Genomic DNA, 14,176 nt, shown 5'->3' on the forward strand with positions numbered 1-14,176 from the left:
ATCTCACACACGCACGCACGCACAACAAAAAGATCAGGTTGGGCTTTAACAGGTAGAGCATAAATCTGCTGGGCGGTGTAGATGTGGGTCACCATGCTAGGACGAGGGACTCTCATATCGGAATGTGCTTCTTCAAACAAAATGTTAGCTGGAAAAAATAATGTACAAGGAAAAAACGTTATTCCTAAAGAGAATATTGCATATTGTTGTAAGTAACTGTAAGAGTATGCACAGTTGGGACATGTATGTGTTATACTTGATGGTAAAATGCAAGTGTACTTAAATTAAGTACATCAAGGTTAGATCTTGGCTGTTAATTTCGTGTTAATATTTTCGTCCTATCAGATTTCAGCTTCTCTGTGTTGCCAAGTCAAGCTTGATGTAAAGAAAAAAAAAGGCTTTTGACAAAAAAAAGAAAATTCTTTCCCCCGTTTTGTTTAATTTTAAACCAATCAGATTTCAGATTCACGAAAGAGAGCTGGTTGCTAGGTCAAAGTGACGTCTGCATTTCCCCATGCTCTGATTGGTTGGTTGATTAGCGCTACTCAAGTTAGCGTCATTACACGCAGGTGACGAAGTGGGAGATGACGGTCTGACATTATTATTATTATTATTTTTTTTAAATCACTCAAGGTGGACTTTTCAAGAAAATTAGTATATTGTGAGGATTAGGTCGGCCAACACTGTAGCTAGCTGCCCTTTTTCAACCTGGAAAAGGGTTTATTTGGCGCTTAAAGAGTCACAAAAACTTGCTAGCTGACAACAGGATGGATTTTGTTCATAAAAACATTCCTGGTGAGTCAAGTCAAATTTATTTGTGAGTGTATTTATTTTTTATTATTGTTTATTTCCCCCTCTTCATGCTCATAGATAAAAAATTACTGATAGGAACTGCTATATTGTAGTGCACAGGTTATTGGCAGTTCATGTATGTTCGAAAAGCCATATCACCGTCCGCCATTTTCTTTCCATTTCGCTGCGCCAGCTTTCCCGTATAGCGACTGTCTACCAAAACCGCCATTTTAAGTCTGGCAAAGATATTTTTGTTTTCTCTCCTCCATTTTGACGTTAAAAAATCACATGTTAATAGATTTAAATATTGTTGAAAGGTACGTCGACGCGATAAACTATTTTCAGTGAAGTTGTGGCTGGAGCTGACGTCTGAAATATACTTTATACACAGGGTCCACAAGGGGCCGCAAGCTCCCCATACAAATTGTATACGTCTTGCCCAATTGGGAATAAAGAAAACTCATTCTAGAAGTTACTTTTTAGTTGAGGGCGCGGCGCTCATTACAACATCTAATAAAGTGTTGGGCACTTTGTAACTAAAAAGTCAAGGTTTCAGACGGCCATGAATTTCCTATTGATTTCTGGTCAAGTCAATTTGGTATGATTGATTACATAAAAAAGTGGCACACAATCCTTAATCCTTAACCCAAGTTTTACAAACTAGTGATTTGTATTGCCGTTTAAATTTTTTGTACAATGTTATCCTGCATTTTACAGTATATCAAAATACAGTATTGACAATTCCAAGATTGCGTCACAATTGCATCACAAGTCAAAATGGTGGTCTAAAATACTGCATTGGAGGACAAGAGAAATTAGGTTGAATCTGGAAGGAAGTGTGCACGGGACAACACCGACCGACTTCAATCTGACGTCACTCAACAAAAAAACACAGACCTTGAATGGTAAAGTATAATTTACAGATATGGACTCAAATCTTGGTTCTTTATTCACAAAAATCCAAACAATTAGTTTGTTTTCTCGGCCCGAACAAGTGTTCAAGTTTGTTTCTGGAGAGACTGTAAAGCCTATCAAGTTTCAGAACGAGCCCGGACCACTCATCCAGCTGGGTGCTTGATTGCTGAGACAACCGGCACTGATCGAAGGGTGACAGATCGCACGACTGTATGTGTTGCGTTGTGCCTTCTTCGCCCATTACCTCATACTGATTCTATCACCAAGGTGTGGCTCATCCACTCAGTCATGTTATTTTTCACAGGAAGTGAATGCAGGAAAGTGGTGAGCAAGTGGAAGTTACTTAAAAAAAAAAAAAAAAGTGTCGGAAATTGGTGAAGACAAATTCTTTCAAGGGAGAAAAATAGAATAAAAATGTGTAAGCTGGCTTTCTTTTTCAACGTCAAAAGTACAATGCAGAGGAGCTAATGAAACCCATCAGGAATTGGTTGCTTTCTTTTGGATTTTCTGCATCGAGACTGCAGAGAATTTCTTATTTGTAACCAAAGAAAATGCATTAATTGATTAAAATCCAAACGCGTTATTAGATGAAACCATTAAAGGGACATTTGGTTATTCTTCAAGAAATTCAGTGAATGCAAAATTTAGAAGGGTAAAGTCAGCACTGACTCTATGAATGATGAGCAACATGTATGTTAAACTAGTTGTATGCAAGTAGCGTGAAAGATGAACTCCCCCCCACGCACACACACTCTACCCTTGCACGTCCTTTCAAATTATGTCCCCTCCATCAATGTCTCTTTGTTTATCTCCTCCAGTGGCGTGTACTGCAGACAACCGTGAGGCGAGCGCGGCCACCTTAATGACCAATCTACCTGCTTTCTAATGAATCCTGCATTGGACGGGTTCGTATCTTCTGTTTGTCTGTCTGTACATTTGACAGTAGATACAGAGTGCAGCGCAACCCTGAAAGTCAAACAGCCTAATGCAGGGTGTTTATTTTTAGCATCTTAAATTCTTAATATAATAACAGTAACACTTCATGAATATTTGGTCCATAAGAGTCCAAACTAGGCCTATACGAAGACAATTTTAAAGTAGCAGTCGACATCTTATTTATTTATTTATTTTTTGGATACTTTGTTTTTTTTATATAATGTCCAGATAAGTTCAGTGCTTGAGGAGTGTAGCCCACATGCTTAGATATCATTGTTTAAACAAAACATGACATGTTAGTGATAAAGACACACTCCATGGACATTTTATCTATCTATCTATTTCATTTATATCCATTTAAAAAAAACACAAGATAATTTTTCAAAATGAATGACAAAAGTTTCCATTCCTATGGCTAAATTTAGCACACTTTTTCTCCTGACATCGAGCAACAACAACTTTCACCAAAAAAGCCAAAGAAAAAGTCAATTGACTCGCAATTCTCTTCCACACCTCGTGTATTGCAGTTATCCCCTGCAGTGTGTACCCTTGAACACTTGAGGCATCCCTTGCCTAATTGAGAAAGACGACCGCAAACCAACCCTCGGCCCACCCCCTGCTCGATATCGCACGCGTCCCCCTCCCCGTCTCCACCTTTTGCTCAATACGTCTTTTCCAGAACGGCCCTCGGCAGCCCGAGATCGATCAGCCCTCCCAACAGATCTTCTTGTCGGGTCTGTTAAAGGCTCAGGATCGAGTCCCGACACCGCCGAGGTCCATCCATTTGGACTTTGAATTATTTAGCATTCCCGTACACGCGCGTCTCCAGTCAAACGCGCGGCAGCTGGAAAGTGACTTCCTCGCAATTAAATTGCTATTTGCCAAGCAAACGTGCGCGCAAAAGGCAAAGAGGAGGTCCTTCCTCGTCACTTTCTGTGCAAACTGGCCAGCTCGTTCCCGTGTGATAATGTCAACATTAGCTCAGCCGCTGTAAAAAAAAATCTCATCAGCTGCTCTCTATGCAACGACGAAAAATCAAATATTAAAGTACTTTGCCGTTTTCTATGTCCAATTCAAGGCAAATGGGTGGAACTGAAGTGCTGCTTATTCACGCTCAACAAGTTTGCAGGCTGAAGAAGCACAAAAACACGATGTTGGCTGAAGCAGGTATTTGGGAGCTTTAGATTTTAGTGCAGTCTTGACGTTTTAACATTTTCACTGAGGAATTGCAAACTGAATTTGACTTTTTTTGTGTGTGTGTGTTCTGCTTTTCCACAAACCCAAGTGAGTCTACCTAATATCTACTTGGACACATACTGTTTCGTATTCGTCTTTGGTGGCTCAGAAGAAAAAGCACAAGCAAAAAAAAATCCTCCCCGCTCCAGGTAAGGTGCCTCTTCCCCCACGCTTTTCCTTTCCGCATACTTTCCGTCGACAAAGTTTTCCATTAAAAAGAATTCCCTTCAGTCGCTGCAGCAGTCATACATCAAGCGAGCAAAAATAGTCCTACTTTTTGTGTGTGTGTGCGCGCGTGTGTCTGTGTGTATGTATATATATATAAAAAAAAAGAACCCTCTACGGTAAATATGTCGGCTATGAATACACACACTATCTATTCAGATGACCAGAGTGAATGGACCACTGGCACATCTAGTGGGCTCTTCAAAAAGGAGTTGAATTTCTATTACTCCAAAATAATTGACTTTTTTTTATTGCTTATATGTACAAATATTTGTGTCTCTGGAGTGCCTTCCTCTCCTGTCAAATGTGGGCGGAAAACACAAGCAAGTCTACTTTTCATAGATGCCTATTTCCAAAAATGTGTCTGGGAGTGAGCCATTGAGAATTTGGAGGATTATTTCATTACAGTTTGTCCAATTTTTAAGCTGTAATTACAATTTCCTCTTTTTTTCTTTCTTTCTTCCTTTATTTATTTATTTATTTATTTATTTTATACTCATTCACTGCCACTGACGGCTATCCACGTCAAAAATCAAATTTTTTTTACTGGCAGTGAATGAGTTAAATTAGGGCATCATCTCTAATTAAGCCATTTTCACAGAAGCAATCCCGTTTGCTCCCTGTTGTTTTACTGGAATTTGACTGATTTTGTAAGGCCCACAGAATATTTTGTTCTATTGCTATAAAAAGATGGAACCTACCAAAAGAAAGATTAAAGTCTCTTCTGTATTTCTCTATCTGTTTCTGTTTTGCAGCAATTAGCATTACAATATAGCTAAGTTTCATCATTATTCACAAATTTATTTTTAATTGTGAGTAATTGAGCTTTTTTTTTTCTCCTTTGCTCTGCTGTCCGTTTGTGTAATAACTACCATTTCTTCAACCGTTCTTTGCAGTTGAGAGGCTGCATCAAAGCCTTTTCTGTATGCCCTCGCATAAAAAAAAAACCCCATAAAAAAACAAACATATTAGTACGTCTTTGTGATACTTAAAACATAGTAGAAAATAGAACGTATTTATACGTTTTTGGGAGCAAATGAGTTAAAATAGTGCTGTCACTATTGAATATATTTAGCATCGATTAATCTCTCGATTATTCAATCCATTAATTGTTGACTGTTATGTTGAAATCAGAGGATTTGGACAATTAAAAAAAAAAAAAAAAAAAAAAAGCTCATTCCCATACTACTGCTATGGTGAGGATGCGTACTTAAATGAAAGGAAACAATACTTGTATTGACAACATATGCAAAGCAATCACGGTGAGAGCACTCGAGCAAGCTCTGAATGGTGCATGCTAACCGAGAGTTATTTGTACTTGAAACAACATTGCTCGAGCACGGCGCGTGATGGAGTCTCTGGCGTCACCGTGTCTTTTATGAAGCGTCTCGCGCGCGTTCTTCTCCGCGCTCGTGTGTGCGAGCACTTTCATTGTTTGGTTTGCCGACAAGCAGCTGCTTTCCATAAACGAGTCTATTGTGCTGCAGCGGTGGCACTTTATAACTTCATTGCGGCGTTTATTTTCCCAAATATTGTCAAAGAGGGCTCATAGAATTATGCAGACGTCCACATGGAATTAGCGTCCGTTGCCAAAAAAAAAATAAAAGGAAAACAAATCTCCATAACAAGCGGGGAAAAGAAATGTCTGTTCATTACTGTAGGTCTTAGATCGTTGTTTTGAATAAGTCGACATGATCTTTGACACAAATTGGTTGTGTACCTTTTGCCAAGTTTTGCTAACAAATAACACCAAACGGTGGACTTGTCACAACTTTTTTTTTTTCTCCCATAATTTCCTTAAAAGAAAAGAATGCGATAATGTAACATTAGGACTTCAAATGTATTTATATGTGTTAAATTTGCTTAATTGCTTAAAAAAACAAACAAACAAAAAAAAAAAACTACGGTGCAGTTCCGATTGATACCTAAAGGAAAATAAGTTTCCATTGTGGATTATTGAAGCGTTCCACCACATCCTACCTAAAATCCACGTAGCAACCTTCCAGCTTTTGCTTCACCTCTAATGATTCCACAAAGGAATGTTGTTTCTTCTTTGGACACTCGATCCTCACGTCCACGCGAGCCAGACACATCACCACAAATGTTAAGTTCGCAGGTAATAAACCCCAGAAGGAGTCCAAGTTCACAAGTTTTTCGTCTTTGGTTCTGTTAGGCTTTGGTCAAGAGGTTCCTCCTAAATTACGGAAAAGAAATATAATGTCAGCGGTGCAGGAGTAGCACGCAAAGCACTCGCTAACCCCAACACAATAGACAGTACAAGATACTTGTGAACGTCACATGACCAAACCTAGAATACAGGTATACAGGTTAGCAGTGATTGGTCGTTACTTGAGTTAACTGTGATGTCATTTTCAGTCGACAAGTGGCAAAATGGCCGCCTCCTGAGAGGGATCAAAATAATAATATGCGGTGCTATTGTGAGAAACCTGCCACTTGGAATTCTTTATCATATTAGGTCATTTCTGTTAATCAGAAACAACGGATATCTGTCAACTTTGCATTCAAGCACAGTATTTTTTATTTTTATTTTTCACCATTTACTGTCGGCCACACGTGTTGTTACACTCGTTGTGACAAAAGAATGTCACAGGCGTGTTAAGAAAACTAGGAATTGTATTAAACTGTTGAGAAAAATGCATAATAGTAGATTATTTCAATTATTTGCTTATGGAGACAAAACAAAATGCAACAGAGACCAACACAAATTCAATAATGGAGGTAAAACAAACACACAGTGTTCATGTCTGAGGCAGACGCACACACGCGCACCTTTTGGCCATCCAGCATCCATCAGTCCGATTTATGGTAACCATATTAGGTCTTCCAGAGTGGCCGCACTCCACTTCCCCTGTGGACCTGTCGTACATGCCTCAGCGCCTCATTTTCAATTGTTCTTTGGCCCCTCATCAATCACCCTTCAATGCACGTGTGTGCGCGCGTGTCCGCGTGCACACGTCGCAGCTGTTCACACGTTAGCAGTGTCCACTTGGATAACTTGACCCAAAAGCGTGCACCTGCCATGTTCATGTTTGTGTACATCAGGGGTCGCGGACCGTTTACCTTCACACGGCTGTATCAAATTGCGACAATTCATTTTTTGTTATGAAATATTATGTGGGTTACATGATGTTTTCAAAAGAATTACATGGCGGGCCGTATATGGCCCATTGGTTAAATTATTTAGACATAGCCCTATTGAAATCTGTTACTAACCAAAACAGCAGAACTTATTGAGGCACCTAAACAGTCTTTTTGCGACCCAGTTTCCTGTATACATGATCTCAGTACACTGACGTGGTTTGTCAGCCAACCCTCTAAAATTGTGGTTCTCATACTTTTTATAAACCAAGTACCAGTTCAAGAATACTGAGCTCTCTAAATAATTAGTAAAATGACCAACACGCACAAATTGCTGGAGTTGGTGGCCACTGTTTGGACTCTAACCAAATCGGCTCCGATTGATCTCAATGGGAAATTCGTGGTGCGAAATGTTCACTCTTTCTCACTCTTTCGTTCACTCACTCTGCGACTCCTGATCATTATTGAGTCACTCTAATGTTTGCACCGAGGGAAGATTTAAACTGCTACGCTAGCTTTTTGAGCCAGACACCCGCTATGATGGTCACTCTTTACAAATCTTTGTGTCAATGGGAAATTCAGCTTTTGGAAAGTTGCTCAAATCAAGTTTGATTTGACTGTTAAGTCCCATTTGGCTTCGTTACTGGCTTTATCAGGGTAGGTCTCAAATTACTGTTATTGCAAGTTCATTTGAAATATAACAACCCTTTGCGAAGAAATGAATCTTATTTGGAGATTTTGTGACTGCTGTCGTATATTTTAATCTCATTTCTTGTGATGTTTAGACTGAGTGACAATGTAGACTGCTGCGTTAGCTTCATGCGTGGGCACCTAGTTATGAAAGAATTGACCTCAGTGGAAAATTGACAGTACCTCATAAAAGTGAGTTCACCCCTCTAAATACTAAATAATGACACATGGTTACAATTTAAGGTAGTCAGTGTGCAGCTTGTATACGAGTATATCCAGTATTTACTGTCCCCTCAAAATAACTCGACGCACAGCCATTTAATGTGTTAACTGCTTGCAACAAAAGTAAGCACACCCCTGAGGTGCCATATTGAACTTCCAGTGACCAGTGTGAGAGCAATAAAATCAAATGTAACACGACTGCTCCCTATTCACAACGGAGACCGAACAAGTTGCACGACATAGCGGAGGTAAAATGGCTAATTGGGCCCAATGTGGACATTTTCACTTAGGGTTATACTCACTTTTGTTGCCAGCGATTCTGTTATTTTGAGGGTGTAGTAATTTTACAATGTACAAGCTGTACATTGACTACCTTACCTTATATCGTGTGTATCGTTTTTTTCATTGTTTTCCCTTGGAAAAATTTGATAAAATATTTACAAACTGTTAGGTTTGCAGTACTTTACAGTAGCTTTGAAAGTTGACCTAATGGAAGTTTAACTGTGTTGCTGTCACGGCTTTGACAGCGGCTTAATAGCTCAAGTCACTAAGCAGCGCTCCCAGCGACGAGCGAGCGCTTGCATTGAACAAATCTGCAGGGGCGCACATGCACTGGGTTGAACAACGACCCGTTTTAACTTGACAACGGCGCAGGTCGCGAGCTAAGTGATGGATTGTCATGTTGGAATCCCATTTTTAACAGCCAAACGTGGCCATTCATCACTGTCTGTCCTTCAGGAATGGCAGCAGTGGAGTCAAGTCAAAGGATACTCGGGGTGTAAATCGAGGTTTGGTTTCGTTTATATCATGTTGTTATAGTTTGAAGCGTTTCTTTTTAGGGTAGTAGTTAAAAAAACAAAAGACAGAGGCTGAGCAGCACGTAGTTTGTCCATATTCCACTGAAGGGTGAACATTTGCAACGCTGATTTCAAGTCAGGGTTTGCCAGGGTTCGTTCAAGATCGTAGCATTTTTTTAAATGTTCTCTGAACAGTTTTAATGCTTGTCACAAATTTGGAAAGTGTTCAAAATTTCCCTGCAACAAGAAAGACCATTAAAAACATTTAGAGAGCGTTTAGAGAAATTTAACGTTACGACCTTGCACAAACAGACGTGAAATCAACATTCGCTAGCTCTGCAAACAGAAACATTCACGCCTCAGTGGGATATGGGCTTTACATTGGAGCATGTGTGGCCAGAGCGCGAAACATTTACACTTCCTAATATTCTATGTGGGAACGTAGTTGCGCCATCTGTACTGTACAGTCGATGAGAGTTTGTTTGTTGTGCTAGCTGCTAGCTAAGATGGCCGTTTTCGGTCCCTTCGATGTAACCATTTAAAATATTATTGATCAAATCATGGTCTTTTGGTTTTGATGATGGTTTTATTTGGTATTGCTCAACTTCCTGTTCGTGTTCTCATTTCAATTAGGATTCATTCCAAATAAAATTTAACTCGAAATACTTTCTTTGAAAGTTGACCAATTGGAAAGCCATGTTTGGTTCAGTTATAATTCTTATTTGGACAGGGTTCATTTTTCTGTTTTTATTTTTATTTTATTTTTTCTCGTTACTATTCACTATTGATAAACTCGAGCAGCTTTTTGGGAACAATGATCTTTTATTTGGCTCTCCTGTGACTGCTTTTGAATCTCATGTTTGTGATCTTTTCAGAAGACTACAGTAGACTTGTGTTAGCTTCTTGCTGACTACTATGTAATGGCTGCTGTTTGGAGTGGTACAAATCTTTCGAAATAGAAATGGTCTATATGGGAAATTTTGTTGACTTCCTAATAGAGAAACAAAATTAGCCGGCTTGTTGCTTTTTTCTTTTGGTTTGCACTCCATTAACGCCTAACAGACATTACTACATCAAAACAGAAACAACCTCTTAATAGTGCCTTTTTGGAGATAATACCTGCTCTTTTTGGTGCTCTCTCACCTCTCCAGACGACTCCAATAGCACATCCTACTAATGTCTTACACTGAAAACAACACAGCAAATAGAAACATGATTTAGAGTTCCCCGTGCGTTTGAAAAACCTTAACGTTTTTATTATGGCACTATACCTCCCTATTGATTAAATACCATTTATTTGGGCCCCAGTGTAGCTCACACTAAATCCCGAAGTAAAATTAGTCAGGGCGACGTGTCGGCAGTGATAGAAAATCAATTCTGGACCTCGGGGAAGAATGTCCGCAAAGGTAATGGTACTTTTTTTTTTTTTTTTTTTTTTTTTCTTTCCTAAACTCTGATAAATGTTTGAGACACATTGTCTTCATTAAAGCCGCTTTGGTTTTGAAGCATGATCTTATTTGTCTGGCTGAGGTGGAACCATTTTAAACAGTGCTGTAGAGTGTGTGGCATTTAGTACGTATTTAGAACATTAAACATGATTTTGTGAATAATTAATAGCCCTAAATGGGAATCTTAACGGCTCCCGCTGTTTCCTGGACTAAATCATAGCTGGAATAAACGAATTCCGATTGGTGTTTTTAAAGATGTTTGATTTCATAATGAGGGGATGGACAAACCGTGGCAGTTTCCTGGGTGAGGCCTTTATTTGTTTGCATTTTTGTAACTGTTGCGTTCTGAGGTTGAATCCGAAAAGCGCAGACACAAATAAGAGTTTAACACTTTATTCGCAGAACATCAAGAGGCATAGAAGAAACTTAACTAGGCAAGAAACAACGAGAATGCATTGTGAATCACGAGACGCCAAGCACTCTTGGCCTGTCGAGATGCACCGAGGAACAGAGGTAATAATCCGACAGAAAAGCACAGAAAGGCTCATATAGACCGTGAATCGATCTGATTGTTTGTGGCTAGACATGTGGGTAATAGGACTGAAATGGAATTATCTGAGTGGCGGTTAACCAGGTAAAGCGATTAAAGATTCTTGACATCACATAACATCACATAGCCTAAAACCAGTTGAAACTACATGTTGGTTACATCAGTTCAAAACAGATACTTGACCTCACGGTCATGACCCAAACATAACCCTGGCGTGACCCAGTCATGAGTCAAGATCCAAACATTACCCCTGCATGACCCTAGTCATGACAGTAACATTACTAGAGTTTGGTTATACAGTAAATCCCTGTTCATCGCAAGGGATATACTGTACGTTTCTAACCAACCTGCAATAGATAAATATATCCTCCCCCAAAGTTCTTCTTCTTGTTCTTATGATGCAAATTTTCTGGTGTCGACCTCAGTGCTGGTCGGCATGTTGTGGCACAATGTGGTATTACACCGAAGGAGCGCAATTTTAAATTGCCCGTGGCGATTTTCAATTTTGGGTCGTCTTTTTTATCAAGCTCACCCTTTTTCCCTCTCACAGCCACGGCACAACTTTACAGGCACATTCTTCAATAAGCCAAAAAAAATGACAGCCTCATTCATCGAGCCTCGCCGGCTGTCTCATTCCTGAGCCATGTTCGCTTCCAGTGCCACCGGCTGTCCATTTACGGCCCCTATCAGGCCCACACGTGTGCCACGGGCATTGATGGCATCTCCATTTAATCTAAAACCTCAGCATCCCAATGAGCGCGTTTAGCCATTTGAGGGGGAGAGATAGCAGATGCCGATCATCACAGGCATATTTATTGAGAAAATGTGAAATGAACTTGAGGTGCTTTTTCATTTAACGGACAAATTTAAAAACTGCCATCATCACAACAAATTTATGAATGCCTAACATTCTGATGTCCCTAAAAGTATGTAGACAAGTTAACCACTGTATCAAAAAGCTAAAATACAAGCCTTTTACAAGCAAGTCTATTCAGTTTTATTTTTATTGTGCCTATTCACACCAGAAATTGATTTTAAAAATGCCTGACAGACTTGTGGAATTAATTATTTTGTGTGCTGGAAAATTTTGAGCCATTAAGATATTCCAAGCAAACATACATACCCGTGTCATACTATGGTGGTGTTATGCTTTGGATCGTGAGCTCTTCTTTTACTTTTTTCACTTTTTTTTTTTTTTTTTTAAGGTGAGCCACACTTCATACAGCAATATTTCTATTATGACCGCAGGCACCAGGAACCCTGGAGCTCCTCAGATCATGAATTTGTCTCACTCGGGCAGTAATTACATGCCGATTGTGTCGCTTGTTTTTTGAAGAGCCAGCCATTCTTAATGAAACCTAAGCAGTGCCTCCGAGCATTCAATCCAATCGCTCCTTATTTAGAATGTTTTCTCCCTCCCAGATCACTGCTGTGGTACTCTGCACTTACATCTTTATTAGCTTTATTGAAGCATTATGCTGATGTTTTTTGTTTTTTTTGCAATTTCAGGAAAATTGGAACTATGCCACATTTTGTGAATGTGTGACTGATCTGAAAATGTATAAGTGACCACACCCAGAACACGGGTGAGCTGGGACGTTTGCGATGCGACCCTGAGGGCAGTTGTGAGTGACGTCATTTTCTGTCAACAGCAGAGGGTGCAATTGGTCAAAATGGCAGCCACCTGCGATGGAGAATAATAATCAGTATATTCCCCGATAACTTCCCTATGTTTTTCATGAAATAATTTTTATATACTATTTTAGTTAATTTTCGCTATTTTGTTACTCTTTTATATTTCTTTAGTAAAATTGTTTCCACCAAATTTGTTTTTAGAATATTCCATTTATTTTATTATTTTTGATGAGCAAAATAACCTTTTTTTATCAACTACATTTAAGGAGATAATTCTTTGAACACTACTGCCCTACGCGTTTGCTTACTTCGACTCTGTTTGGTCAGCATCAGAACCCTGCCAATAAGAAATATTGATCAAATTGTACAACTAAACGACCAATTCATCAATGAGCCTTGTGATGCATTCAGGGACGTCACCTGGGTATCACAGTATAAATGCTTATTATGGAGCTTCTTGTTCTTTACCTCTGTTCAAGTGATTTGATGCCGTGAGGCAGCCGCCCCCTGCGCTCCTCATCCCCACCTTCATCCACTCTCAACTTGAAAGAAACCTGCTCATCACAGTAGCCATGGCGATAGCATCTCGATTCGCGCAATGAAAAACACGGTTAGCATTGCCTGCGGATGTCATGTCAGCAGAAGAATTCTGAAGGAATGGATCACATTAAAGCGCTTTGTGATCCCTTAAATTTTATCGCGGATGGTCTGGATTAGCATTAGCGTGCTTGTGATGCTCCAGTGGTGATAAAGGGTGTTTTTACGCCAGAAGATTGCTTTGACATGCAATAAACGTAAAGCTTAAGGAGAATTGTTGCTTTCAGTTTGTATACAGTACATTGCAATTTGGTGTATTTCTCTTTAACCGTTGCATGTTGAATTTCCCCCAGAGTGGCCAGCAAAATTATTATTATTTTTTTTACACAACTGCCAGCCATTCATTCGAGTAAGAGGACATGTTGGATGACATGGATGATTAATGGATGATTAATTTTCATTGTTGAATGTGGATGTAGCATAGCGAAGTTTGTCTTAGCACCCCAACTTTTGGATGACCATTTATTCAAGCTGCTATCCTAGACTATCAAGATAATTTTGTAACGTGATTAATTTCCAATAGCAACAGGTCCCTCAAGTCTTTCCGTGACACTTCACGGGGCTTCTTGTCGTCCATTTGTTGCTATTCTTCTTCCAGATGTTGGGAGTGAAAAAATAATTATCATTAGCTCTCCCCTCTTATCTTCTAATCATTTTCCCCCTGCCATTAGCCTTGTCACTGGGATTTAGCTGATAATGATTTGGTGCGGTGGTGTAAAGCTTAATGGCTTCGCTTTATCGTCAAAGACTTCAGGTCGGCAAGTTGTCGTTGCTTAGCAGACAATTATGAGCCTCTGAGCATGTATTGGTGGATGCTTTTTCTGAGCTTGTGTACTGCCCAGGCGGCTTGATTAATCTGTGGCTAGCGCAAGACGCTAATGTAGCTTGTGTTTACCTTACCTTACCTTACCTTACCTTACCTTACCTTACCTTGCCTTACCTTACCTTACCTTACCTTACCTTACCTTACCAACAAACAAATGGACTCGAATGCACCGCAGTGGTCACAGAAAATCCAAATGAAAGTAATTTGT

At 39.6% G+C, this 14,176-nt stretch overlaps 1 protein-coding gene across 5 annotated transcripts in view; it reads left to right on the forward strand.

The window, feature by feature from the left end:
* The first annotated feature begins 544 nt into the window (after window positions 1-544).
* inpp4b (inositol polyphosphate-4-phosphatase type II B) overlaps window positions 545-14,176 on the forward strand; it is a 156,963-nt gene continuing 143,331 nt past the window's right edge. For 2 of the 5 annotated variants that reach the window (XM_077525132.1, XM_077525139.1), the window contains exons 1-4: window positions 545-795; window positions 2,526-2,612; window positions 3,722-3,810; window positions 3,929-4,028. The gene's annotated coding sequence lies outside the window, so the exon portion shown is untranslated. Of the gene's footprint in view, window positions 796-2,525; window positions 2,613-3,721; window positions 3,811-3,928; window positions 4,029-10,855; window positions 10,874-14,176 lie in introns of those variants that run through there. The other 3 variants (XM_077525138.1, XM_077525135.1, XM_077525145.1) reach the window with 2 other exon arrangements.

The sequence above is a fragment of the Festucalex cinctus genome, chromosome 6 (genome assembly GCF_051991245.1).
Source record: "Festucalex cinctus isolate MCC-2025b chromosome 6, RoL_Fcin_1.0, whole genome shotgun sequence".
NCBI classification, from domain to species: domain Eukaryota; kingdom Metazoa; phylum Chordata; class Actinopteri; order Syngnathiformes; family Syngnathidae; genus Festucalex; species Festucalex cinctus.